Here is a 25,704-nt window from a genome sequence, read left to right as displayed (position 1 = left end):
CTGCACGGGAGTGCGGGGCCGAGGGCCGGGGACCTTTCCTGCGCGGCCGCCCCATTCACAGACCCGCCGCCAGCCCTCCTGGTTCGCTTCCGCCGCTCTGGGAACCGGGAGTCACCGGGAACTGGGCACCTGCAGCCCGGAGGTGAGTCCGGGGAGCTTCGGGCGCTTCCCCTGCGCGGGCTGGGACTGCAAGTTGCAAACTTCAGCAACTCGATGGGCAGAGGGATTGGAGACGCGTAGGGGTCTGAGGGCTCGAGCAAGTTGGAACCAGGTAGTGGAGGCTGCGGGCGGGAGGCGAGGAGGTCCTCGGGCTTCCGCCGCCCGCTGCCACCTCGGCTTGGGCATCTTCGGCGCTACCGCTTTCCCGTCTCCCGTTCGCTCCGGGTCCCGCTGCGCGGGGCCTTTGTCCGGTGGGGTGGTCTGCGCGTCTGGGCTGCAGCCCGGATGGGGACCCGGAGCCCTGGCCTGGAGGAAGGGACAGTCGAATGAAAGGCTGGGAGAGCTGAGGGCGGAGACGCCGAGATGGAGGCTCAGAGGGCCCGCGAGTGAACCCCGTGGAGGGGGAGTGCGGGTGGCGAGGCGCGTGGGAACGCATGGCCCGCGCGGAGTGTGAAATCTCTCGGTCGGGGACGTCCCGGTTCCACCGCTGCCCAGATCCATCACTGACCCCCTGCCCTGCCAGGGCCCTGCGGAGCCCAAACTCTGCCCTGCCAGGCCCCAGACGCAGCGGCGCGGGAGCCCCGCGTTCAGGTCTCGGGGGGTGGAGAGGGGTGCGGCGGCGGGAATCGGGACGCGAACGGCGATTTCCTGATTTATTTTTCTCATGGTAATTTGTCTTTGTGGTTGGGGCTGCCTATTCACTTTCCGCTCACGTCGTGCAGGAGATCCAGCTCGTAGGGGGGGAGCGGGGCGCGCGCGGGAACAGGGAGGGATGGAGACCGGAGAAGGGATCCTGGGACCCGAGCGCGACGGGAGCCCAGAGGGAAAAGGGCGCTGGACCCGCCAAGAAAGAGGTCGAGGCGGAGGCGACCCGGCCGGGCTGAGCCGCGGGGCGGCGGCAGAGGGAGGATGGAGTCGGCTCCTTCGCCTTCCTCAAACTTTAAACTACGAAGAGGAGCCACCTGAAGCGCCTTTCTTGCCTCCTCCTCATCCCCCGGTGCACCGTCCTTGGGTTCTTCCGCTCTCCGGGCCCCGCCCGGCTGCGGTGGTACCGCGGTTTGAATAGAAGAGATAATCGCTGGACCGTGCCCCACCCCGCGATCCTCTCTGGGCTTTCGGTGGTGGGAACAGAGCGGCGGGAGCGGGGAGGGGCTGCCCGCCCTCGGGATGTGCTCCTTTCCGGCCCTCTGGTCAAGCCAACACAACTGGGATTGGGGGTTGGAAGCTCGCCTGTGTCTAGACCCCAACACGACCTACCGTCTCTGGCCCCACCCAGCATATTTTTCCCTCAGCCCCGAGAGAATCCAATCTCCTACATTTCTCAGGGATCACCTCCCCACTACCCCGCCAGACACACACACACACACACACACACACACACACACACACACACACACACACGGGCCTCATTTTGCTCCTTAGGCAAAGGCTCCTCTCTCCAGCGCTCTCCAGGACCTCCTTCCAGTCCCTCTCCTCCCCCACTTTCCCTCATCTTTTAGGCTATTCTTTTCCATTCCTTTTCTTCACCACCCCACCTCATCCCCACCATTTCTTCTTAATATTCAAAAGTGGCCTCTCGCATTTTCTGAACCAGGATAGATGACCTTGAGGAAGGGGCAGAGAAGAACTTGAGCCTGAGAACTGTATCTCACTGGGAAAAGGGGGACAGATTAAGAAGGAGCTTGGAAAAAACCTCCAGTACCCAATGGAGGAGGAAGGAGATAAAATATCAAAGAGAAAGGGGGAGTTTGCCACTCTGTCAGGCATAGGGCAGGAAGGACTGTTTTGGGGGGCCACTCAGGAAGAAGGGCTGCGTCTGGTTATGCCAGGTTGGGAAAGGTGTATGTATGTGTGGGAGTAGGCAATTCTTTCTGCAAAGCAACAGCTACCACCATCCGTTCAGGAAGGGATGGCAGATCTTCTATCTCTGTTCTCTTTCCAAGGAGTCATGCCAGAGCCTTCCTCCTCCAGAGCTGACAATAGCCAGCATTATCTTCACTGTGGACATCAAATATTTCGTAAGCGCAATGTACCATCCTAGGTGCGGGTAGATACAGGGCCGAGACCATGCCCAGAGAAGCTGCTAAATTCACCAGCTTGTGGGTATGGGGAGGGAGAACATGAACAGAAAAATGCACAGGCAGTACAAGGCAGCAAGGGCTTGATGTCAGTGGTGACCTAGGGCTTAGGAGAGGACTGGTAAAGAAAGCTTGATGACTCAGGTGGGACCGAGAGCTAGGCTTGTTGATTCTGCCCCCTTCCCCACCAACTGTCTGTATAGAGAGGGTAGAACAGGAGAAGGGAAGGACAGAGAGGGGCTGCCAGAACAGAAGGGCAGAGAAGCCAAGAGGTCTGGCCTGGCTCTGTGGATTGCCACCTCTCAGTTAGATTGGCGGAATCACAGAAGCTTTTCTGTTTTGGGGTACCCTTCCTGGCTTGTTTGAAAGCTCCTCTGTTAGTTACTTCTTATTGAGGTTCGGAGTTGGAAGAGGGCTTGGAGATTGTCATGTCAAAGGAGTCGCAAACTCAAATTGCCTTCAGAGGGCAGGCAGGTGACAATGTGCTGATCAGGCAATTAGAGTGGCCAGCCTGGGGACAATTGAGTATTCAAAGTCAAACTGGCCAGATAAAATGGTCCAAGCAAAACCAATGTGCAGCCCTTGAGCAGTCCGACTCCCTATATCTACTGATTAAGAAATTACAATTCTAGGAAGTGATCTCATTTCTTTTGTGTGTGCATATTATCATGTCTCCCTGTACTTTGAGCATTGGTTAGAATACCCCACAGGCTGATTCTACCTCTGACCTGGTAGATTCCGAGCTCATTGTCACTCTCAGGGCACACTAGGATTCTTCTGTGAGTTGATGAGTTCCTTGAGGTCAGTGAACCATCTTGTCTTACAGAAATCTAGCATCGCATGTTAGCTGATACAAGATTCCAGATGCAGAGCATGGACTGGCATGCTGGTCTCCTGCCCCTTCTCCCACCACCTCCACTCCCAGAACCCAGTGTGTATAAGCCAATTTTATTTTATTTTTTTAAAGGAAAAGTTCAATCATGGCTTTTTGCTTCCTCTAATATAGTAAAGCCTTGTGCAAGAGTTGGATGAGAAAAGACTAAAAGCTCACATAGGGTGTTTGGAGATCCCAAGGAATATACAGAAAGTCCTGAGCCCCAAGTGTGAGTCTAAAAAGGGGAGGAGCAGCCCCAGCAAGAGTGCAGAGGGACAGCAGACACTTAGGGAGGAGCAACATGGCAAGGCTGAAGGCTAGTGGATGGAATCTTGTATACTTGAGAATAAAATGCTGTCAGGCCCAGCATTTTCAACATTGATCATGACACTCCTGTTTTTAATCTTGGTCACCCCCCTATATCCCACAGGGAAAGGCAACAAGATAGCAACTCAGGTCATTACCATACAATCCACCAAATCACTACTTTCATTGAGGACTGAGGTGATAGAATGGACACAGAGGGCCAAAGAAAGATTTGAAATTAGAAGTGCTTGTTACATTGTCACACTGTCTTAAAAGACTCCCAGATGACCTATGGTGCCCTACCATCCATATTTCCAGCAGTCGGATGTTCCCTGAGGTCCTCAAGTGTTGGCTTTGTTATTGCCTGAGTGCAAGGTAATAAATAAGATCAACAGTGGTAGTAAACTCACATGTTCATCATTTACTGAGCACCTGCCATGTGCCAGGGGCTGTGCTAGAAGCTATGGATACAACAGTAGGCGAGACATGTCTCTGATCTCCCTGGATGTAGGTGAATCAGCATGACTGGGAGAACACAATTACTAGCATTGCCTCAACTTCTGTGGTAGAATTTACTGTCATGTTGTTGTTGTTGCTTTTGTTTCCTGTGGGTTTGTCTGGGTGACCTGATAGCTTATGTGGAGTTGTCCAAAGGACTTGGGTTAGGGGTTGAGGGGAGGGCTGAGAGGGCTAGTTATTCTTATTCCAAGTCCCCTCCCCATGCCTCAGATGCCTCGCTCATCAAGTGAGGTTAAACACCTGCCTTATACCTGCAATGTGGACAGAAGAAAAGACAGGTGCCTGGAAATCTGGGGATGAGAACTATTGGGAGGGAGTGTTGGTTACTTATACTTCAGGGTCTGAACCCCAGTGGGTCCTGGGACCATCCCTTGCCTCATCCAGTTCTTGATTACTAGCCTATCTTTGTCAGCCGATGACTTTGTGTGTGTATGGTGTGTTGGAAATAGTTACCTCTAATGAATGGGGTTTCTTCACGTATGGATCTTTCTTTGCATTTGAGTTTAGGCATCACTAAGTTGGTCTTAAATTTATGTTAAACCTAACTAATTTAGTCTTAAATGCATAATAAGAGGCCAAAGCTAGTGTCTTGATTAATGGAATTGCATTGAATTGACTGAATGAGCATTTTTTTTTTTTTTTATAGCATGTATGGGCAACACCTGGATTTCCCTAGCATCGTGCGATTCTTTTATGAACTTCCCTCTCTCTGACTTTTGGTTTGGTGACATCTGCTTCGGCTGAGGAGATGCTCCTTGATGAGTGAGGTGGAAGGAGATCTCTGTGTAAGCCATTCTCTGTCTCTGATAGAAGAATCCCCTCTAAGACTTTCTTTCTGAAGAAATCCCCCTTATAACAGACTTGAATGCTAGAAAGTGGCCGGGAAAAGTTCTAGCTAGGAGCAGAGTTCCAAGAAGGAAGGTGGGGGTATGAATGTTATGTGGCTCTGTCGTGTCACTTTCTCTTTCTTTTGCTTTAGTGCACATGAGAGATGAAAACCAAACCTTGCAGAATGCACTTTTTAATTCCGACATTAGTTAGGGGCTTGTCAGTGAGAAAATGCTACACTTGGTAGCTTTGGAGTAGGGGGGAGGAGGGGAAGAAGTTTTTCTATCTAATTTCCTGCTGGGCACAGTGGAGAAAGCCAGAGGAGGGACCATTGAGATAGAGATTGGGCTTGGGAGAGTTTGACCTTGAGTACATTTCTCGACAGTTGGGCTGCTCATCCTCCTCCATTCTCTGACTTGAAACAGGAGGACAAAGATTTCATTGGGCTTTTCCCTGAGCAAATGAAAGCTTTAAAGGCAATGCTATGTGTGTTGAGTCCCGCCATGACACTGCCCTCACTGATCTGCGTTTATTAAGGATGACTTAATCAGACTTGCACCTGTAACATGTTTGAATTTGAAGCCTTGTCAGTATTATCAGAATATCTTTACATTTGAACCAAGAATATCTCTGGCTGGCCTCTTCTGTGATAGGAAGGGTTGGTACTGGAAGATGGCTGGCGACCATCTGTTCTGCCAGTCCTCTGAGATCAAATTAGAGGAGATAGGTTTAAATTCCCCAAGAAGGAGGCTAGGTTAGAGCTGAGGGAGCTTTCCGCACTGGAGCGCTTCTGCCAAATCCAGACTCCCCATCTGTGAAAACGAGGTGTCAGATGAACCTGAAGGCCCTTTCTGGCTTTTGAGGTCAGTGGTTTCGAATGGAGATCACAGCCATTTCTTGATTTTCCAGGAGTGGCTTATTCCCTTTCTGTGTGTGTACTATTTGTGGGGGCTATTTAGTCTCAGGCTAGTTTCACGCTATCATCTAGCCCCACTGTTGCTAACCTACCTGATTGCCAGTCACGTCCTCCTCCCTTTAGCCTCTGCCTGAGCCAAGCATCATTTGGAAGGTAAATCTGCTGTATATTGCTATATATATGTACGTGTATGTAAATATACTCACATACATCCATGTATAAACGTAGATGCAAAGCTGTGTGATGGTTTGATCATCTAGCAGTTTGGATTATCTGCAACTCTGTTCTTCTGCCAGACTCGATGTGAGGTTGCCCCTAGGGAGAAAACTCCAGGAAATGGCTGGTAGGGCAGCAATTTAGATCCATCCCTACTTGCCAACCCCACTGGTCCACCTGAGCCAAAACTCTCTCTATACTGCCCTGGTTATTGTTACAAAGGCCACCCAGGAGCCCCACTTTAAGGAGTACAAAAGAGCTGCAGTTGGCTCTTAATTATTCAGGGACGGATGGATCCCGTGTGTAAAGCACCTAACTCAGGCCTTTTCTTTCCCTTGTTTTGATGCCTTGAGTAACTCTACACCTGTAGTAAGAGACTGGGGGAGATCTTATCTTTTAATACAAACTTTTGTTTCTAGCTGGCCTATTCCCTCTACTTCTCCCTCTCACCAGGCCCCTGGAGGAAACTAGGAGTCCTCTGAGTGGCCTCATCCATCCAAAGCAGATCGCCTTTAAGGTTCATGCATGGCTCTGTTGGCCAGCGTGTGTTTCTGCACAAAAGCAGAACAGAAGAGGAAAATACCACTAGCTTGGGCTTCTGCAAAGTTGGGTCCCTTTAGGTTTCCCAGGATCCTGGTTTCCTTCCCTTCCCCTTGTTGTTGAGCCACCTGCACTTGCAGTTCATGAAGTCGGCTGGCCCAATCACACGTCTAAGTGGAGAGCAGTGTCCTTGTGGCAAAAGCCCCCAAATAGACCAGCTGTAAGGAGCACTTCTATGAATGTCCCCCAAGGTCATTTTTCTGTATAGACCAAGTGCCTTGGAGCCACCTGCTCCCTTTCAGCTTCTCTTTGCCTTCCAGAATGACTCTCCCTTCACATGCTGGACTCAGTCTAGAGAGCAAGACTCAAGTGTCCTCTGTATACAGATAACAGTAACTTGGTCTAGCTCAATACTAATTCACTGGTTCCTATTAGAATCACCCAAAGAGCTTTGAAAAAATATAGATGACCAGACCCATCCTAGATCTTAATAAAGTCAGAATCCCTGAGGGTGAACCTGGGCCTTGGTATTTTTTCAGCTTCTAATACGCAGCATGGTTGAGAGCCACTGATCTAAAGTTTTCCCAGGCTCCACCTGGCCTCACGCCAATGGCATGTAGAATCTCTTCACCCTCAGCCCTTCCAAACAGCCAGGTCCTTTCGGTAGGTACCAGCTATAGCTCCTGACATTCAGATCATAGCTACTGTTTGTGTTTCTGTGTTCCAGATTTAATGGCTTTCTGTTGTAAGCTGATTGTGGGAGCTTCTTTCTAGTGTAACTTCTTTGTGGTCATTTCGTCTTAAAAAGTATGTATAAAAGTAATACACACTCGTTCAACATTTTTGCATATTTCCTTCTAGATATATATGCAACGAAATTGTGATTATATTGTCTGTGCTCTTTTGTAATCGGTCTTTTCCATTTAATAACATATTGTAATAATTTCTCCAGGTCTTAAGTATTTTTCTAAAATGGGCTTTTTAGTGGCTGCCTGGTATTCCATCATATGGATGTGCCATAATTTATTTAATGAATCCCTTGTGGGTTAGACATCTAGGTTGTAAATCATTTTTACTACTATAAATAACGATGCAGTGAACATCTTTGTATATAAATCTTTGTGCCTATTGATGATTATTTCCTCGGAACAGATTTCTAGCGGTGGAATATTATTGCTTCTTTTTCACAAGGATTGTTTAGACAATTTTTGACTCACGTCCTATAGCAATAAAAAAAAAATTTGTTTTTAGAACTGAAAAGGCAAATCATTTTCACTGAACTCTTCTGAGGTTTCAAACTGTCTGTTTTGCCCTCCCTGACACTGAAGGTCGGAATCCTTGACGTAGCTTTGTGCCTAGGCTCCACCTTCAGGTCAGTTCCACAAATTGCTGCTTCGCCCTTCAGGTACTCTGCTGCTGCTAACCCCCTGCATGTTTAATTTCTTCTTTCACCTCTTAGCCTTTCCCTCTTAAAACCTCCAGCCTTGGAACTATCAGCACTCAGAGCCTTCAAGCCATCGTTCCATAATAACAGCTATTATTTATTGAGCTGTTACTATGTACCAGACACTCTGCCAAACTTTGTACATGCATTATCTCTTTTAATCCTCATGTGCTTTATGTGCATGTATTATTTTTGTCTCCACTTTGCACATGAGGAAACTGAAACCTTGAGAGAGAGAAAAACAATTTGACCAAGGTCAAACAGCTAATAAGTAGTAGAGCTGGAATGTAAATCTAGACTGTCTGGCTTCAGAGTCTACGCACTTAACTACTTCATGTACCTTTCTCCATCTTTGGCTCATGGTGTCAACAAGTTGTTCACAAATGCTCCATCAGCATGCCATGGGCATGTACTGTGCCTTTCTCCCACTGAAGAAGGGCACTTCTTACATATGAATGGCAGAAGAATGGGGATGCTATTCATTAAGGCCCTCTTTTCCTTTCCACATCCTTGAATCTGTCCTCACCTCTTTCTCCAGGGATCCCACCCCAGAAAGCATTTCTTGCCTCTTCACTGACCAGCTGCCAAGATCCCAGCATGCCTTGCAGCTAAGCAGGTCCAAGTTATGACATATCCCCATGACAGCTTCTCCACCCAGTCGGAAGAATTTGGATGCTACATTCCCAGTCTGGAATATAAAGCTGCCAGGAAGGCATGCTATAGTAATGGTGGGGGGATAGGCAGCCTGACTTTTGTTGGATATCAAATACTGTATAAAGTGGAGGATTGGATACATTTTTGCATCCTTTTTTCTGTAACATAGTCATTGCCCAGAAGGTAAAGAAATAGCAACCAAATTGTCCTGATTTGATTCCGACGGCGACCAAGAACTAGATGGTGAAGTGTCAGCTCTCAGATGAAAGACACCACGTCAGCTTGGCATTAATAACAGCCAAAGAAAGAAATGAAATCACAACATGCCCAGAGACCTTCCCTAGACTGTAGGAAGTCTGATTTGGGGAATTATGATCATATGATTAGGGATTCCAAAGGAGAAGAGGACTTGTGGCAGGTGAGATTCTGAAAAATGAAGCTTCACATTTTTATCCATGACTTGGATGAAACTAGAGTAAGCGAGCTTATCAAATTTGCTGATGACAAGGCTGTGATGGGCAGCTCCTACAAAAGACAGAATAAATATTCAAAATGATCTCAACAGACTGGAATGCTGAGTTTAAACCAACAAGATGAAATTTAACAGGGGCAGATGGAAAGTCACATTTAGATTGCAGAAATTAATTACTCAAGTTCATAAGGGAGTGGAGGTGGGGCAGACTTGATTTGGCTACAGATCCCGAGAAAAAAGATCTGAGGGGTTTAACTGTGTGCAGGCTTCAGAGGAGCCGACAGGGTGAAGGGGGATGCTCATGACAACATCATTTTATATGCCACTAAGAGAAGGGCAGGATCCAGATTACGTTCTCCCTGGTCATTCTGTCCTCATTTCTGGATGTGGATTTTAGAGATACCCTGACCAACTCAAGTGTGTTCCATGGAGGGCATCTTGCATCATGAGGAGGTTGGGAAACCCAGTTACAAAAGGTCTGGTGAAAGCAGCCCGTCTGTTTAGAGAAGGCGAGAATACTGGAGGTCATGTTGGCTGACTGCAGAAGAAGCAGAACCTCCTATAGAAGAGAACATAGCTTGTCAGCCTGGGAGAACCAGGAGACTTTGCAGTGGAAAATACAGGAAGCTAGATTTTTTTAGAATGAGCATCTTCCCATCCAGATGAGTTCTAGTGAAGCAGCCCTGGCTGGCAGTCCTGCTGCCTGAGATGCTGTTGGGGCCCTCCTGCCCTGAGACAAATGATCGACTTGGCAGCACACCTCTATCTCTGTGTGGTTCTGAGTCTGGAGGACACCGCTTCCTTTCCTGATTGCTCTAGAACGGTGGTTCTTAAAGTGAGGTTCCTGACCAGCAACATCAGCACTGCCAGAACCTGTTAGGAATGCAGGAGGAGGTCTAGTTTAAGGGAGGATTGAATGAAGTAGTGGAGCTCATGTAGATGCTTCTTGTAGTATCAGGTCACCCTGGGAAGGGTCATCTTATTAGCATCAGAGTTGCCTCCCTTATAGAGGCTTGTCTTCCCAAACCCCTGGAACAGATGCCTGGGTGTAGGCTCCTTCGTATTCCTTCGTGGCACCCAACAGCATGGTGCTCCCTCAAGTGAGGGGTCAATTAGTTTTTGGACTGCCAGTTCCCTCCATCCCTAGACAGTGGAGAGCCAGAGCCACTTTTCTTTCCACCCCTCATCGTCCTGGGTGCCTGTCCTTGTGAGCATGAGCAGGCGAGTGGACCCAGGTCTCTCCAAACTGTGAGTCTAGACTCATTGCCCTCAGCATGCAATTTTATCTGCTCAGGCCATCAATGAAAGGACTTAGGGCCAAAATACCTCATGATAGCCTCTAACTTTAAATGGGAGAGAAGTCTGAGTTGCTGGTATCAAGCCAGGTGGGGAATGTGAGTGGGCCTTTCTTGATGCTGCAAGACACTGGAGCACATGTACAAGTTCCTCCTCAGTGGTCAGCTGGTGGAGTCTCGAGTTCCTCAGAGAGAGAAAGCTCACCTCCCCACAGGGAGACCCATTCGATTTTTAGTCAACAGTGTATAAGACAAAGTTCTTATGTTTCTCTGCAGTCTCTCCCTGTGGACTCCATCTCTTCCTCTATTTGGCCGTTCCAGGCAAACTCAGTCATGTCCATGCCACAGCTTTTGAAACATTGGATACCAATTGCCTTGCACCTCTTCTCCACTTCCGTTAGTCCTCCTCTGACTTACCTCATTACCTCTGGGCACAGGACTCTGAACATCCTCCCACTTGTCTTAAAGTGAGGACATCAGGACCAAATCTGGCCTTCCAGGTAATACTGGATCAGCACACCGTCATCGATCCAGGTTCCACACCTTCTATTAATGCAGCCTCAGTTCTGCCCTGGCTATTTTTGGCAACGACGTGGCCTTTATCCTTTTACAGCCAACTAATACTTCCAGGTCTCTTTAACATGATCTGTTACGCAGCCACATCCTCCAATTTTGTCCTTGTGCTTGTATTAGTTTGCTAGGGCTGCCATAACAAAGTACTGAAAACCTATGGCTTTAACAACAGAAGGGTATTGTCTCACAGTCCTAGAGGCAAGGAGTCCGAGATCAAGGTGTTGGCAGGGTTGGTTCCTTCTGGAGAATATAAGGGAGAATCCGTTCCATTCCTCTTCCCTAGCTTCCGGTGGCTTACTGACAATCTTTGGCTTCCCTTGGTTTAAAGAAGCATCACTTGGATATCTGCCTTCATTTTTGCATGGCACTCTCCCTGTGTGCCTGTCTGTGTCCACATTTCTTTTAGGGTAGGAGTAGGCCTACCCTACTCCAGGATGACCTCATTACATATGCAACAACCCTATCTCCAAATAAAGTCACATTCTGAAGTACTGGGGATTAAAACTTGAACATATGAGTTTTGAGGGGGACACAGCTTTTTTTGTTCTTATGTTTGAACATTTTTTTCCTCATTCATTTTATATTGTCTAAGTTCAGTCCATCACTTCAGCTGATTAAGATATTTTGGATCTTGTCTCTGCCATCCAGCATGTTTGACATCCAGCATATGCTCCTAGCTTCACATGCTTCCCACATATTTATCTAAGGGTTTGATGAGATAGGTTTAGTGCATTTCAACATGCACCTGGATTCTTCCTGCCAAGAGGTTTGATCCCCTGGTAAGTACCCTTGGGTACGATTGTGTGACCAGCTACAATATCCCATTAATTCTACCACCTTCTAGCTTCTTTTCTCTAGTTTGTACACTACAGTTTCAGGAAGAGCTTGTCAGATGTTTTCAAGATCAGTTACAGGAGTAAACCTCATTTCTCTCATCTGCCAGCCTGGTGACCCTGTCAACGGAGGAGATGAGCTTTGCCTGACAGGACTTTATTACTGAACACACAGTTTGCCCATAGTCTCAACTGCCTTTCACAAGTGCCCACCACCCTTCGTTTATAGTCTCTTCAAGAATTTTTCTCAGGCGGCACATCGAGTTTCCCTCTCTGGTCTGCAAAACCCACCGCAGACCCCTTTTTGGAAGTGAGGACCATATAGCCTGCCTGAGGCCTCCCAGCCCCTCTAATGTTTGCCAGGATTCTGTCAGGATTCCCGCGAGATCCCCACAGCTGTTCCCAGCCTCATTTGCATATTCCCAGTCCCTGGGATGTGTGGCCAGGCCAAGTGGCTTGAACTTATTTGGAGCAGCTGGAGCTTCTGCAGTCCTTTCATCAACCTCCCACTTGGGCCTCCTCTCACTCCTTCCTTTCCACAGAATCTCACACCCTAATGGAGAAGACAGAAGCCAAGCTGGAGACAGAGCTGTAGCGCTATCCAGGGAAGCCCCCCAAATCGGTGGACACTGTGTTAGTTCCCTCTCGGTATTCTTTCCCCTTCTAGTTTCTCTTCTTCCCAAATTTCTTTCACTCCTAAAGTCTTTCCTTCTTTCCTCCCTATTCTTACTTTTGACTCCATGAGGGTGAGCACGTATGTGAAGGTGCATTGTGTGTATCGGGGTTGGACTGGCTGCAGGTGGGGGGCATGAATAGGGCTAGATTGGGGGCAGGGAGGGGTGCTAGGTGCTGAAGGCCTCAGATGCTTTGCTAAGGAGTCTGGAGCCACACAGACCTGGGTTTGAAGTCTGGGTCTACCATTTCGTTGTAGGGTGACTGTGGGCAAATTGTTCCTCCTCTCGGAGGCTCAGTTTTATCCTCTGTAAAGTGGCCATAGTAATAGTACCTACTTCAGAGGGTGGTCATGGGAATCGAATTAAATGAGTTCCTTTTAGTAAGGTAGGTCACCTGGAAAAGTGCCTGGGACCTAAGGGTACCAAACAAACCAGTCCTTCTGCAGAGTAGACTGGTAAGCTGATGTGATCGGAGAGAGGGAGGCCCGTGGGGAGGGTGGGGAGGTCACAGACCGGGCCTAGCATTAGTGAGGCCATTGGAATGGGGCAGAAGGAGTGGGTCTGAGGCACATGGGGAAGGAAGAAGCCCCAAGACTCTGAGCAATTTGCAGAAGAGGATGGAGTATTGTGAGAATTTCTTAGAGTTTACTGAGAACTTATGTTGTGCTGGCCATTTAAAAATCTGTATGTATTTTTGCTCATGAAAGCCCCAAGAGTAGGTATGACTTTTTACTCCCATTTTACGGATGGGCTGACTGAGACACAGATATTAGGTAACTAGTAAGCCAGTCCCAGGCATCCAACCCAGGTGGACCAGCTGCCTCCTAGCTCTCTCCTCTGACTACTGTGCTTTTCTGTTCCCCCTTTCCCTTCATCCATCACATTGCCTCCATCTCTGACTCCATCCTATAGGATCTTCACACCATCTTTTCCTCATGGTTGGAGAGGGAGGACTCAAAGCTCTGCCATCCTCGAGGACACTTCTTAGGGCAACTTCCGTGAAGACCAAACTCCCTCCATCAATCTGTAGAGGGAAGAATTTAAGTTAGACTACAGGAAGAACTTTCTGAGTATAGACTACAAGAAAAATTAAGACAGTTGATTGAAGGCAACTGTGGCATGGCTTAGCTGGAGATGGACTGAGGTGGAGAGGTGGAAGAGGACAAGGACTTGGGGGAGGTGCTGTGGCTCTTGCATCCTAGACCTCTGAGACCGATGCTCCGGATGCAGGGTGAGTGCCCGCGAGGTACTGCTTTTGCAAGATGGCTGCCATTCCTAATTAATCCATGGTTTTAATTACACTTCACAGCCTTGGTCCTGCTGGGAGAGAGGATTGCTCTGAGATCGTCACACTGGGCTAAATGTCTGGAGCGGTTTCCACTTCAGAAACTATTTCTCTTGAGAGGGCAGGACTAGGGAGGAGGGCTGGATAGGATAGGGATGTGGAGGAGAGTGAAAGGAGCACAGAGGGACAAGGCAAAGGGAGCCCTGGGGGTAGATGAATGCTGCAGCCCCAGAGATTAGTTCTGATGGAATCTGCTTTGTATTCTCAATAACAGCTACCATGTGTGAGGACCTATTATATACTAGTCTCTGATTTTAGTTCTCATGGAGACCTATAGGGAGAGATTAGCCTCCAATTTGCACACGAGGAAAAGACTTCAGAGAGGTTAAGAAACCTCCCTAAACATTGCACATAGAGAGGTAGAGGGGGAGGTAGAGGCAGATGCAGGATTTGAATCCAGGGCACAGTGGACCCAAAGCAAGTGCTCTTTTCACCCGCCGGTGGACCTCTCCCAGGAGCTGGATGCCTGCCTGCAGCCTCCTGTAGATCAGGAGTGACAGACAGAACCAGGGACATGCATTTGATGATGAAGGGGAGGTTGGAAACCAGGGGTTTCAAGCATTTGGGGTATTGTAGTATTTTTCTGATGGAATGGTGTTCAGAAGTGCTGTCACTACCTGCAGTCCCAGGGCTCTGGGTTTCTCTGGGTCATTCCGTGTCCTGAGGAGATAGCGAGGAAGCATTTATAGGAAGCCATCCTACCCTTCCACGGCACAGCCTTGGTCTCCCCCGCCCCACCCCATCCCCAGCCCTATACTGGTTCCCAGGCTGTCCCTCTCCTGCAACCTCCCTGGGGCAGCAGCCTCCAGTACTGTCCTGGGCCCTCTAGTGACTGCTCCAAGGCCTGCACCTCCGTCAGGAGCCTGTGTCCTGCACACTTTCTGAACCTCCAGGACGGAAGTGTTAACCTTGAGTCACAGGACGTATGTGCATATGGATATTGAGCGTGTGGGGGTGTGGGGGTGTGGGGCTTCACTTCACAGAGTCCTGAGGCGGAGTCTGCCACCCTATGGAGGCCTCACCTCTCATCCTGGTCTGATTTCAGGTTCCCTGTTCTTGGGCAAAACTCCAGACTCCATCTCCTATCTTCTTATATGCACAGAGCATCTGGGTAAATCAATGGCCGGGTTGAGCCCTGGATGTCCCACAGTCCCCTATGTCAGACCCCCACAACCCTGAGCTTGCTCATGTGCGGCAAGGAGGCTAGACTGAAGCCACCATGTCTTGCATGCTCAATGTGCCTGATGTTCTGCTCTCTAAACACATTCTCCCTCATCCCCAGGGGACCATCTCAAGAGTTGTTTTCTTATTTTATGAATGGGGAAACTGAGTCTCTGGTAGTTAAGTAACTGGCCCCAGCTCACACTCTCCATCTCACTGGCCCTCTCCATTCTTGCAGCCCTGACAGGTGAGGGCTTACAGGGGAGGGAGCTAAGCAGTTCCAGGAGTGGGGCTTACTATCCACCAGCCCCCTTCTGTGCATTTAACAATGGCCTTTGGGCCTGCACACCTGAGGTTAGGCTCCCAGGACAAGTTGTCCAAGTGATTCTTGTGCCTGTCCCTATCTTCAAGGGAATCCTCTGGCCTCAGTGACAAGGACCTCTGGCTGCACTGCCCAGATGTTTGACCTGAATTACTTTCTATATTTGTCTCAGGGGTTTGGGGGTGATGAGGCTAGTAAAAGGATTTGGAGAGGCTCACATCTCAAAAGCACTGATAGGAATCTAACCCTACTCACTGCAGATTTCAGGTTATTTTATCTGTGGTAAGGTGTCCCATTTGATGAGTCCGATACAACCTGGCATCCTTCATGAGGATGTGAAGGTCAGCGGGTGGGAGGCTGACTTTGGGCTGCTTGGTGACCTGGATTTAAGGATGGTCCATCCTTCGAGGCACCAAATAAACCAAGGTTTCTCTTGTTTGGGCTTGCTCTGGTGAGACTGTGCCAAAATTCTGTCTGGTTCTAAGTTAAAACCTTGTGAAGTATTTACAAATGTTTTCAATGAACTGGAGAATCATGGCAGCATCTCTCTGTCAGGATTCCTGCAGCCTCAATACCCCACCTGTGGGTCCATATTCAGCAGGGAAGAGCTGGGGTGTAGAGGCTAGTGTTGGTGCCCAGGATCGGGCAGACTGTGATGTTGCCTCCTCAGTCCTCTGGGCTCTAACAGCTCTCACCATAGTGTAATAGATGAACCTTCTTCACGTTCACAGACTTGACCCCTTGACCTGCCTTATTGGCCTCTCTAATTCTACTTTGACTGAATGTCCAATAGTGACAAATATTGAATTGAGCCCTCACCATGTGCCAGGATTGTGCTGGATGCTGGGGAGATAGTGGTGAACAACGCACGGCTCTTGCTTCTAGGACCCAGGAGGTGAGTCAGGAAGCCAGTTACCCCACTGCAGTCTGCTGAGCCTTGCCCACACCCCTGCCTGCCACGTCTGCAGGGTCTATCCCTAGGAACAGGCTGGGCTGCTCACTTGCTCTTCATTGTCTCAGATAATTCACTTTTACCTGCTCTGGGCTAAATGATGATGATGATAATGACAAAACCTATTTTTAATGGAGTGCTTTACTATTGTCGAAGAACATTCATATCTTTATTTTCTTCTCCCAGGGGCTGTAACTTCCCTTTACTGCACCCCATGCCAGCTACTGTTCTAATTGGGTTTTTTTTTTTTTTATTTTTTTTTTACATATTATCTCAAAGAATGTGTCCAAGTCCGCATATCTACTAAGAGGCAGTTTCAAAACCTTGTTTCCAACTGTGAATTCCATGTTCTGTCCCATCACAGTGCACAGCCTCTGCTATCAGGGTGAGGATCCTGGGGGCTCTGGGGTGCCATGCGCTGGCCCTGAGCCCTGGGGTTCCGGACTTGTGGAGGGCTCCCTACCCCACACCCAGCCTAGCTAGCCACCTTAGATACCTCCCCGTTCCTCCAGGGTAAGCCCCACCTTTCCTCTCAGACCTGTTTGGGATTGACCTCGAAGACCCCCACCCAGAGGATCCACCATTAGCAGCAGGAGCCTTTTTCTTCCCTAGACATTTAGGACACTCCGCAGGGGTGCTGTCCCTTCTTATCCCTCTGGCACATCGGGGTGTTTTTTAAGAAGGCAAGAAAAGAACTCAGAAGGAATTTCAGGACGAGAGGGACAGGCTACTCTGGGGCTCTGGGTCAGCAAAACCTCTTGGTCTCTTTCAGCCTTGAGGTCTGTGTTATGGGGGAAGGACCCAATCCCTCTGATTCTGGCTTGTGTTGGCATTAGTCATCTTGGCCCTTGGAGGGATGTTACTGCTCCACATACCCGCTGTGCCATGCTTTTGTGGGGAGGCACAAATTCAAGCTGTAGCACTTCCCTTGGGCCCTCACCCCTGTTTTCCTTTGTTGTGCCCGTTTTGCAAGGGGATATATGATTTAATGGGTCTCCTCCCTGGCAGCACATTAGAATCACCTGGGTGGAGGGGTTTTAAAACTACTGAAGCTCAGGCCTCACCATCAAAGAAGGATTCCATCTGTACAGGTGAGGCCTGGGCATCGGTATTTTTTAAGGCTCCCCGAGTGAATCTTAAGCACCTCTTTCTGCCTTTGCCTGGGTGCTGCCCGTACAGCCGGCTGCAGTGATGTGATGGTGTCACTGCTTGAGCTCCATCTCCCAGGGCGTGGACAGAGCTGTTTATCTTTGTGCCCCTTTGTCCAGCACCAAGCCCTTAGCAAATGTGCGTTGAGTTGTTAATGAGAGAGCTAACATCAGAAGACATCCTGGTTCTTCCTCCCTTTCTCTCTCAAAGCATAGATGGGGTATGTTCTCACAAAAAGAGTCCTTGATTTTATGTCTCCCCTGTGGAGTGAGGAGTAGGATCCTGACGCCCTACAGGATTTCAAGGTCACTGGTGAGTCTCAGTGGCTGAAAATAGGGCAAGGGACATGGGCAGGTCCTTTGTGTGGCAGCCATGGAGCTACATTTTCTCTCATTTGCCTCTCAGTCTCTGTCTCCCTCTCTCACACACAAGAATATAAATGTGAATGGAGGTGGGGAATCTCTAAATACAGGGATTGGGTGGGGTGGGATGTGATGTGCCAGGGGTGAGGGAACACATTTTTGTACTCTCTCTGTGTTCACAGGCCCCTCCCTCCTTTGGTCTCATAGGAGAAGCTTGGATAATTAAAACCTGCAGAGATAACACAGACCCTCCCCTGAGTCCACAGTTCCTTTCCTTACAGACACCCCCACCCCACTGTGTGTTTTTCCCCTGAAGGAAGTGAGGAAATGGAAAAAATAATAGAAGTCTCCAAGCTTCCACTCCACACACTGAGAACCCCTCCTAGATATGGAGATGGAGTGTGGATGTGTTGATAGGAATCAGGGTAAAAACTCGCTTTCATCTCTGGTTAAAATGCCATGCCTTGACTTCTTGCCAGCCACTCCGTAGAGCAATTGCTCTGCCACAGGCCCACAGGCCCACATCTTTTGTGGCCTCATTGAAAACTGGGTGGCATTGATACACAAGGCAGCCCTGGGAAGCTCGGGTTTCCTCTGCCCAGTAGCCTGAGCCACATCAAAGGTGCACCTGCAGTGGAGGCAGGGCGCTGCCCTATGGGCCATCTGGTGACACCCAGCCCCGGGCAGCTGCAGGCCCCCACTCCAGCTGGAGGCTCAGCCCGAGGCTCAGCCCAGACTGTGGCTCTTGAACCCAGGGTCCAGGGAGACATCTGCCTTGTTGGTTTGTGTGCTGCCTGCCTCTTGGATGGCCATTTCTCTTTCCTCCTGTCCCCAAACAGGCCCAATGTGGCCCTTTTCCAAAAACCTGCACTTGGCTGTTTCCTGGATCGTCTCTGCTTTTTCTTTCTGCTGCCAGGTTTTCAAACGTGTGGACTCTACCTGCGCATCTGTGTAACTTCCTTTCCTAGTCCCCATCTCAGTGGAGTGCCTTCAAATAACTCTTTAATAAATACCCACTGTGTGCCTACAGGTGTCGCATGCTCTTCTCTTGCTTGGGAGGGGAAAGGACTGCCAAGGAGCCCTGCCCTCATGGAGTTTATATTCTAAGCAGGGAGACACAAAAAAGAGTGAACACAGTAAAACATGTAGTATGTGAGAAGATGATAAACATGAGATAGGGTGTTGTCTTGTTTTAACCATTAGCATGAAAACAATTTGAATATACCCAAAAGTAGAGAGAACCATACATGAATTCCCATATACCCCTCACTGTGCTTCAACATTTACCAATATTTTGCCCATCTTGTTTCATCTAGTCACCCCCCAACTTTCGTTTATCCTGGAATATTTGTAAACACATCCCAGACATCATCAAATATTATGTATGGATACTTCAGTGTGCGTCTCGACTGGTAAGGATTTATTTATATTGTACATAAACACTGTGCCATTGTCATGCCTAACAGAACAAACAAGAATTCTTCTGGGGCTGTTTAACTTTATTGTGTGTGACAGTCTTGGCTCACTTTGTGTCGGAAGCCCCTTGAAGGGCATGGACTGCGGTGTTCAGAAAAAGCACCCAAAGCTTGGAAACCGGGCAAAAGGATGACCACACATCCTGGCAACCTCACACTGTTGCCTAACAGGTCCAACCAAAGGTTATTTCATTCTGTAGGGGAATGTACTTCTGCTTGACTTGCAATTTATTATTGATCAGGGGCTGGACTTTCTGAAGTTAGATATTAACATATAGATTAATGAGATACTGTAGCTTTTTACCAAGTAGAGATGTGATTTCTGTCTAGTAGAAAAGGTAACTCCAAAAGTTATGGTTTTATTGGCCCGTAGGACAATAACCTGTTTTGCCTGTACTTAGCAGACTCATTTCTACATGCCTTGCCTGACTGATTATATAAAACCCCTGTTCTTCAAATTCTCTTTTGAGCTAGCTTTACCATCCCCCATCAATGAGTGAAATAATTATGAGAGAATTTTGAAAACTACACTTTGACAGTGGCTTATGCATTTTCTGTATCTTTTCTTAGTCCAGTCCTGGCACGGACTAGATGTTTGTGGAGTTGGATTCATACCTGACTTGGTATCTATAAGGAGAAGAATCAAGGTTTCAAGTTGAGAAGTGCTTAGCAGATGTCATGAGCTCTGGAGTGAGAGTAGAGGTGGCCAAAGCAGGTCCCCTGGCTCTGGCCTCCTTGTACTCTAGCCTGGAGAGTGAGGGAAGAGTCAGGGTCTGTGGATGTGAGAGTTATCGAAAGACTCCTTGTCCATCCCTCTGCTTCTGGGTCAAGGCCCTGCCCAGCCCTAACACTGAGTAAGGAGGAATGAAGAGGGTGGGGGCAAGCACAAGACACGTGTGGGCATGTGTGTGTGTGTGTGTGTGTGTGTGTGTGTGTGTGGTGGGGAAGTGCCCAAGAGGATATGCTGGCTTGCCAATTTGCCCCTGTATTCAGCAGGCAAGAGTAATGTTGTACGAGGGTTCTTTTATGTCTAAAAATTGTCACCCTCTGATGCCACATGCTTTTCTGGGTGGGGAGTTCTCCTTTATATCTTACCCCAATTATTCTATGACAGTTTAGCCCTGGGGGTGCAAAGGGGGATGTGGGGAATATCTGAAAATGCAGCTGGGACTCGTGTGTGGTGAAAAGCAGCTGCCCTTTTCATTTCTCACGGGCTGTGTTTCTGTTCTGAGAACAGGGGTGGTGGTAGGGGGCGGGGGAGTGGCGTATTTTGTGTTGCAGAGTTGATGAGGTGGTAAGGATTGTCCTGTGTGTTCCCAGGACTGGGGCTCTTTAGTGTGGAGAAACAGAAACAAGCCCTGCCTTCAAATACCCAATTGCCAACCTGGCTCTCTCAGCCTCCTGAGTGTCTGTTTCTCCGGGAAACCAAAGTGATGAGGAGTTAGGGGGAGGCTTCTCCCTCCAAGGCCCCACCCCAAGCTTCCGAACCTCCCAATCTCAGTATTCAGTGAAGCACCAGCCCGGGCAAGTGAGCACCTTAGAGGATTGTTAACAAAAAGGGATTTTCCATTCAATTTAAAGGTTAGATGTGTTCAATGTTTTATCTAAATTGGCATGGAAAAGCTTTAATAACATCCTTTTCTATTTGGAATTAGAGTGACTTTTAAAAGTTACCTGTCTCATCAATGGGGGAGGAGTACTATGGAGGGCATTGTTAGTCCCTGGAGACTAGAAGGCGGAAGGAAAGCGTGGGCATTTCTTCGATCCCTGACTCTTCATTTTCACTGTCCTGACTTGCCAGGCACTCCCGGCCTCCTTCGATGCCCTCTCCTCATTCTGTCCATGTACTACCCCACAGGCATTCCTCAAGAGACATTTACTAATGCCAGACACTGGAGACATTAGATGGATGAGACACTTTTCCTAGCCAGAGATGCTCTGAGCCTGGTAGACAGTGATTCTTCATGAGTGAACAGTGCTGTCTGGTTGAGGAAGCACATTCACATTTATTGTGTATTTTATGCCTCATGAGAACTGGGGAGATGAGCCAAGACAATCCTTATCCATCCCAGAAGAAGAAGCTGAGGCTTAGAGAGGTTGCAGGTCATCTTCAAGGTCACACAGGTGGTGCTCAGAGGAGCCAGGATGGGAAGAGCCTGGTCAAGCCTGTAACCTCTGGTCACATAAAGCCCTGTAACTAAAGGTCACAGGAGTTGGGGAGGTGGAGTGTCAGGGAGGCTGAGGGTTGACGTATAGGATGTGGTCACCTCCACAGTGCAGGACAGGTTCCTGGGACCCAGGTCTCACTGGCTGGAGTGCTTCCTGGATTGGGACATTGCTTTCTCTGTTGCCTGGGAAAAGGTAGAAAGTATATATCGCCCCTCCTCACCAAGGGATCAACCACCTGTTGATCCCTGGGAGTCACATTCTAGGGACCGAGGAGTCTTGAGTCCCTACTCTACTTCCTTTCCCCCAGCCCTCAGCCAGTTGCAGTGAGATGGACTGTGGGGTTAGACAAAACATGAAAAACATCTTTGAAGAATGAGCAGGACGGGGTGGTGAGTCAATTACAAAAGAACTTGTAAAGTAGAAACTGGCAGTGGTGTCATTTAATAGGTAACAAAGAATGTCCTTCCTGTCCTTCCTGACATCATATTATCTAGTTGATGTTGCCCCATCCAGGACCCTGATGCTGTTGGGATGGGTTCTGAGGTGGGTGGAAGGCTATGGGCAAGAAGAGGTTGATAGGGGAGCAGTCGATCTGAGAGGCCGATTGGCTGTGGTTCTTGGGCAAGAGTTACTTGATGGGTGGTGTGTGTCAGGAACTTCTGGGACCTGTTTCTGGGGAGATGGAATTGTGCTTGCCCCCGGAAGGGGTGAGTGCTCCCAGCTTCCTGTTTCTGATGTTTCATGCTAGTCTTCCTGAAGGCAAGAAAGAAACAACTATGTAAGGCTCCAAGAGGCCCTGGCTCTTTTATTCAGAGGCCTTTTTCTGGAGAGCATTCTGGATTCTCAGAGAAGTAGTGTGTGATTTGGTCTGGCTGATCATCAGATTGACGAGGGGAACTTTAAGGCAGGGGTCCCCAACCCCTGGGCTGCGGAACAGTACTAGTAGTGGTCCGTGGCCTGTTAGGAACTGGGCCACACAGCAGGAGAAGAGTGGCAGGCGAGTGAGCAAAAAAGCTTCATTCATCTGTATTTGCAGCTGCTCCCCAGCGCTAGCATCACCACCTCAGCTCCACCTCAGATCATCAGGCATTAGATTCTCATAGGAGCACTGGTCCTTGGTGCCAAAAAGGTTGGGAACTGCTGCTTTATGAAAAGACAGAGTATGGTCCACACTTGTGAGATTCTGATTTGATAGGTCTAGGTGGGGCTGGGAGTCTGAATATTTGTTCTAGAAGAGCAACATCGTAATGCAAATACCTGCTATTTGTTTGGCATTGGTAATCAGCCACCCAGTCAGGAGATGAGGGGCAATCAATTTTCATCAGCGAAGGAGCCTGGGGGAAGGCCAGCCATGACATCTCACTGAACGTGGTGTGACATATTTGCAGTCTGTACATTAAATTCCAGTTCTCCAGAGAAGCTGGTGTGGGTCATTCCAAATTTCGATGTTTTTTAACTAGCGCAAGATTTGTCCCTTTAAGCAACAATACTTAAAAATTGTCAGCCACTGTGTTTGTGATTTTTCTATAAAATGTATTACATGTGTCCCTGCCTTTTTAAACAGAGTTATGCAAGCATAAATGTAACCTTTTCTTGATGTGCCAAGGGGATGTTAGGAACTTTAATTAATGGACTGGGCTATAATTCGGTGGGGTTTATGAGACGATTTGCTTATACCAAATGTCCCCCTGAGGTTTTGAGTTGCGCCTGCTTTTCAGTTTTCCTAGCTGTGCTTCTTGTTGACTGATGTCCCTTCTTGTTAGACACAATACACCTGCCTAAAGCAAATATCTCTTCACTTTTAGTTCGCATTTATTATACATGCTTGGAAAATGGATAACTTACTTTAAGTCTTTATAACTGAGCAGGGCAGCAGTCCCTAACCTTTTTGGCACTAGGGGCCGGTGGTCCTATGAGAATCTAATGTCTGATGATCTGAGGTGGAGCTGAGGTGGTGATGATAGCACTGGGGAGCAGCTGCAAATACAGATGAAGCTTTGCTCACCGGCCTGCCACTCACCTCCTGCTGTGTGGCCAGGTTCCTAACAAGTCATGGATGGTACCTGGTCCATGGCCTAGGGGTTGGGGACCCCAGGAGTAGGGCATCTTGTGATTAACTTCCCCTCATCCATTCTACATTTCCTGCCTGAGTAGCAGCAGTGAAATTTGGGATTGATTTCAGCCCAAGGAAGTTCTCCTGATTAGTTTAGTGATTTCTTTTGTCAATGATTGGGCATAGATGGACACATGACACAATTTTGACTAATAAGATTTGAATAGAGTTTCTCAGTTGATTTCTAGCAAAGTTCTTCCTCATTAACAATAGAGAGCCACAGGAAATCATTCTCTAAGTAAACATAAATGAAGAGACACACAGCCCTGATTGCTCTTGGCAGCCAAAGTTTAACTTCCAGAACTTTCTTTGGGCAAAAGCCTACTAGGGATGGCAGGGTGGGAGCGGGATTATAGTAAGGCTGGCTGAGTGGAGAGATGAAAAGAACCATGAACTGGATGGTTGTTTTTTTGAACCTCTAAACCTCCTCTAATGTGAATTATTATATTTTCTTTGAATTGAGTTGGGTTTTTAGTTACTTGTAACTAAGAGGATTCCAGTGGCTAAATAGCGAATGCGTGAAATAACAGTGAGTGGGTTTTATTATGTGTGCTTTGTTACTGTTTTGGTTTCTCAGAAGTTTGGCTTTGATTTTGATGTGGAAGCTTATTTATTCCTGAGATTTTCCAGGTGGGTAGTGACTGCTTCTCATTCACCTTTGTACCCCCCATACTTTTCATAGTGCCTTGCACTTACTAGACGTTCAAAAAATTCTTAAATTGACTTAAACTCAGCAGCCTGCATGAGTTTACAGATAAGAAAACCAAAGGTCAGTGGATTTACACATAGTTTAGTTTTATAATCAGTTCTTAAATTTAATTTTGAAATGGCATCCAAAGCACTTTCTTTTGGATTAATAACCCCACGCTCAAAAAGGAGCCTCTCTTATAAAACTCCTAAACAGGTGCTCCTATGGTCCCTAAGAGACATAAATAATATAATGAACAGGCCTGCAGTTCAGGTCTTCAGGATGCAACTGCCACTACCACCCACTGCCGAAGAAAATTAAGAAAATTCGCAATTTGTCATTAGGTTAAAGCTCTTCAGGATTCACAGCTTGAGCTTCTCACAAAGCTAATTGGTGCTTATTCTTCAAATTGGGTTGCTCTCTCCAATGGAGGAGAAGCAGGAGCTTGCCTCTGTCTTCTCTTGCAAGTTTTGCAGCTAAAAATGAACTGTGAAACTTGGGGGTTTCTGGCTTCAGACATGTCTCACGATCAATATCCACACAAAGGCATTTGGGGGCTCTGAAGTAGGTCTGCTTCTGAGGGAATGTCTTCCCTCATGTATATCAAAAAATATGAAGGTCTTCATCAGTACACAATGCACTGGGTTCACTGACTAGTTAAAAGTTAGCTATACCACTTCGCCCCATCCCTGATGCCTGTCTGCCTGGACCCAGCACAGAGGCCCAAGGATGATGTTCTCCAGTCACCTCTTCCCTTTTCCCTTGCCTTTGCCGCATGGACCTAACCCATTTTTGTTTTCCTGTACTTGGATTTTCCCCACCGGGACCTCTCTAACGATGCTTGACACACTGGATGCGCAGCCCTTCAAGCTGATCTCTCCGCTTCCAAATATCAGTAGAAATTATTGTGTAGAACACTGATTCTGACGTTGTTTCAGAAATGACATTGTGTGTATATCCTTTTTCCTGGAGGGCAAGGATTGTGTTTTACGTTGCTCTTGCATGATGCACAGCTTCTAGCGTTTACCTCATAGTGTAGAATTTCAGAATTTTCAAAGGAGTGTGTTACCCAATAAATACCTGAGGAATGTCATCGCTTTTTAGTGGTCTGCTTTATGGGTTATCTGCGTTCACTTCTTCTGCCTCTAAGTACCTTGCCTGGCCACTCACTGTGAAGCTGAATGGGAAGCCATCAGGCCTCGGCTTTTAAGGGGACGAGTGTGTAGAACTAGGCTTATGTTGTCTGAATGCATTCTTCAGTACATTACAAATGCATTCTGAGTTTTTGGTCCTTGGGAATTTTAAATACGAGAGAGGTGGAGAAAGAAGAGTTGGATGCAGTTCGGTGGATTAAATACTACAAGAGAAAGATTTGAAGGTTCAGATGTGGTCCTGATGCCACATCTGACGAAGAGCTGCAGGGGGTTCCCTGTGAAAGGGCACAGAGGGCTCTCCCAGCCCACTGAGGGCTGCTGCAGCTCTTTGTGAATTTCCTGCTGCCACCAGCCAAAGTTAAAAAAAGAATGGTGGGGTAGGAGAGAGAGTTTCCTCTCCAAAGTCTATGGCTTAGGTTCTTATCGTTCTCTT

At 47.9% G+C, this 25,704-nt stretch overlaps 1 protein-coding gene across 1 annotated transcript in view; it reads left to right on the top strand.

Annotated features, from left to right (window-relative positions):
- Nucleotides 1–11: 11 nt before the first annotated feature.
- SEMA5B (semaphorin 5B) overlaps nucleotides 12–25,704 on the top strand; it is a 113,625-nt gene continuing 87,932 nt past the window's right edge. Inside the window, exon 1 of the mRNA XM_025052168.1 lies at nucleotides 12–142. The gene's annotated coding sequence lies outside the window, so the exon portion shown is untranslated. The remainder of the gene's footprint in view (nucleotides 143–25,704) is intronic.

Source organism: Pteropus alecto, unplaced genomic scaffold (genome assembly GCF_000325575.1).
Source record: "Pteropus alecto unplaced genomic scaffold, ASM32557v1 scaffold251, whole genome shotgun sequence".
Taxonomy (NCBI): domain Eukaryota; kingdom Metazoa; phylum Chordata; class Mammalia; order Chiroptera; family Pteropodidae; genus Pteropus; species Pteropus alecto.
The sequence above is the reverse complement of the archived record's forward strand: the minus strand, read 5'-3'. Positions and strand labels throughout refer to the sequence as shown.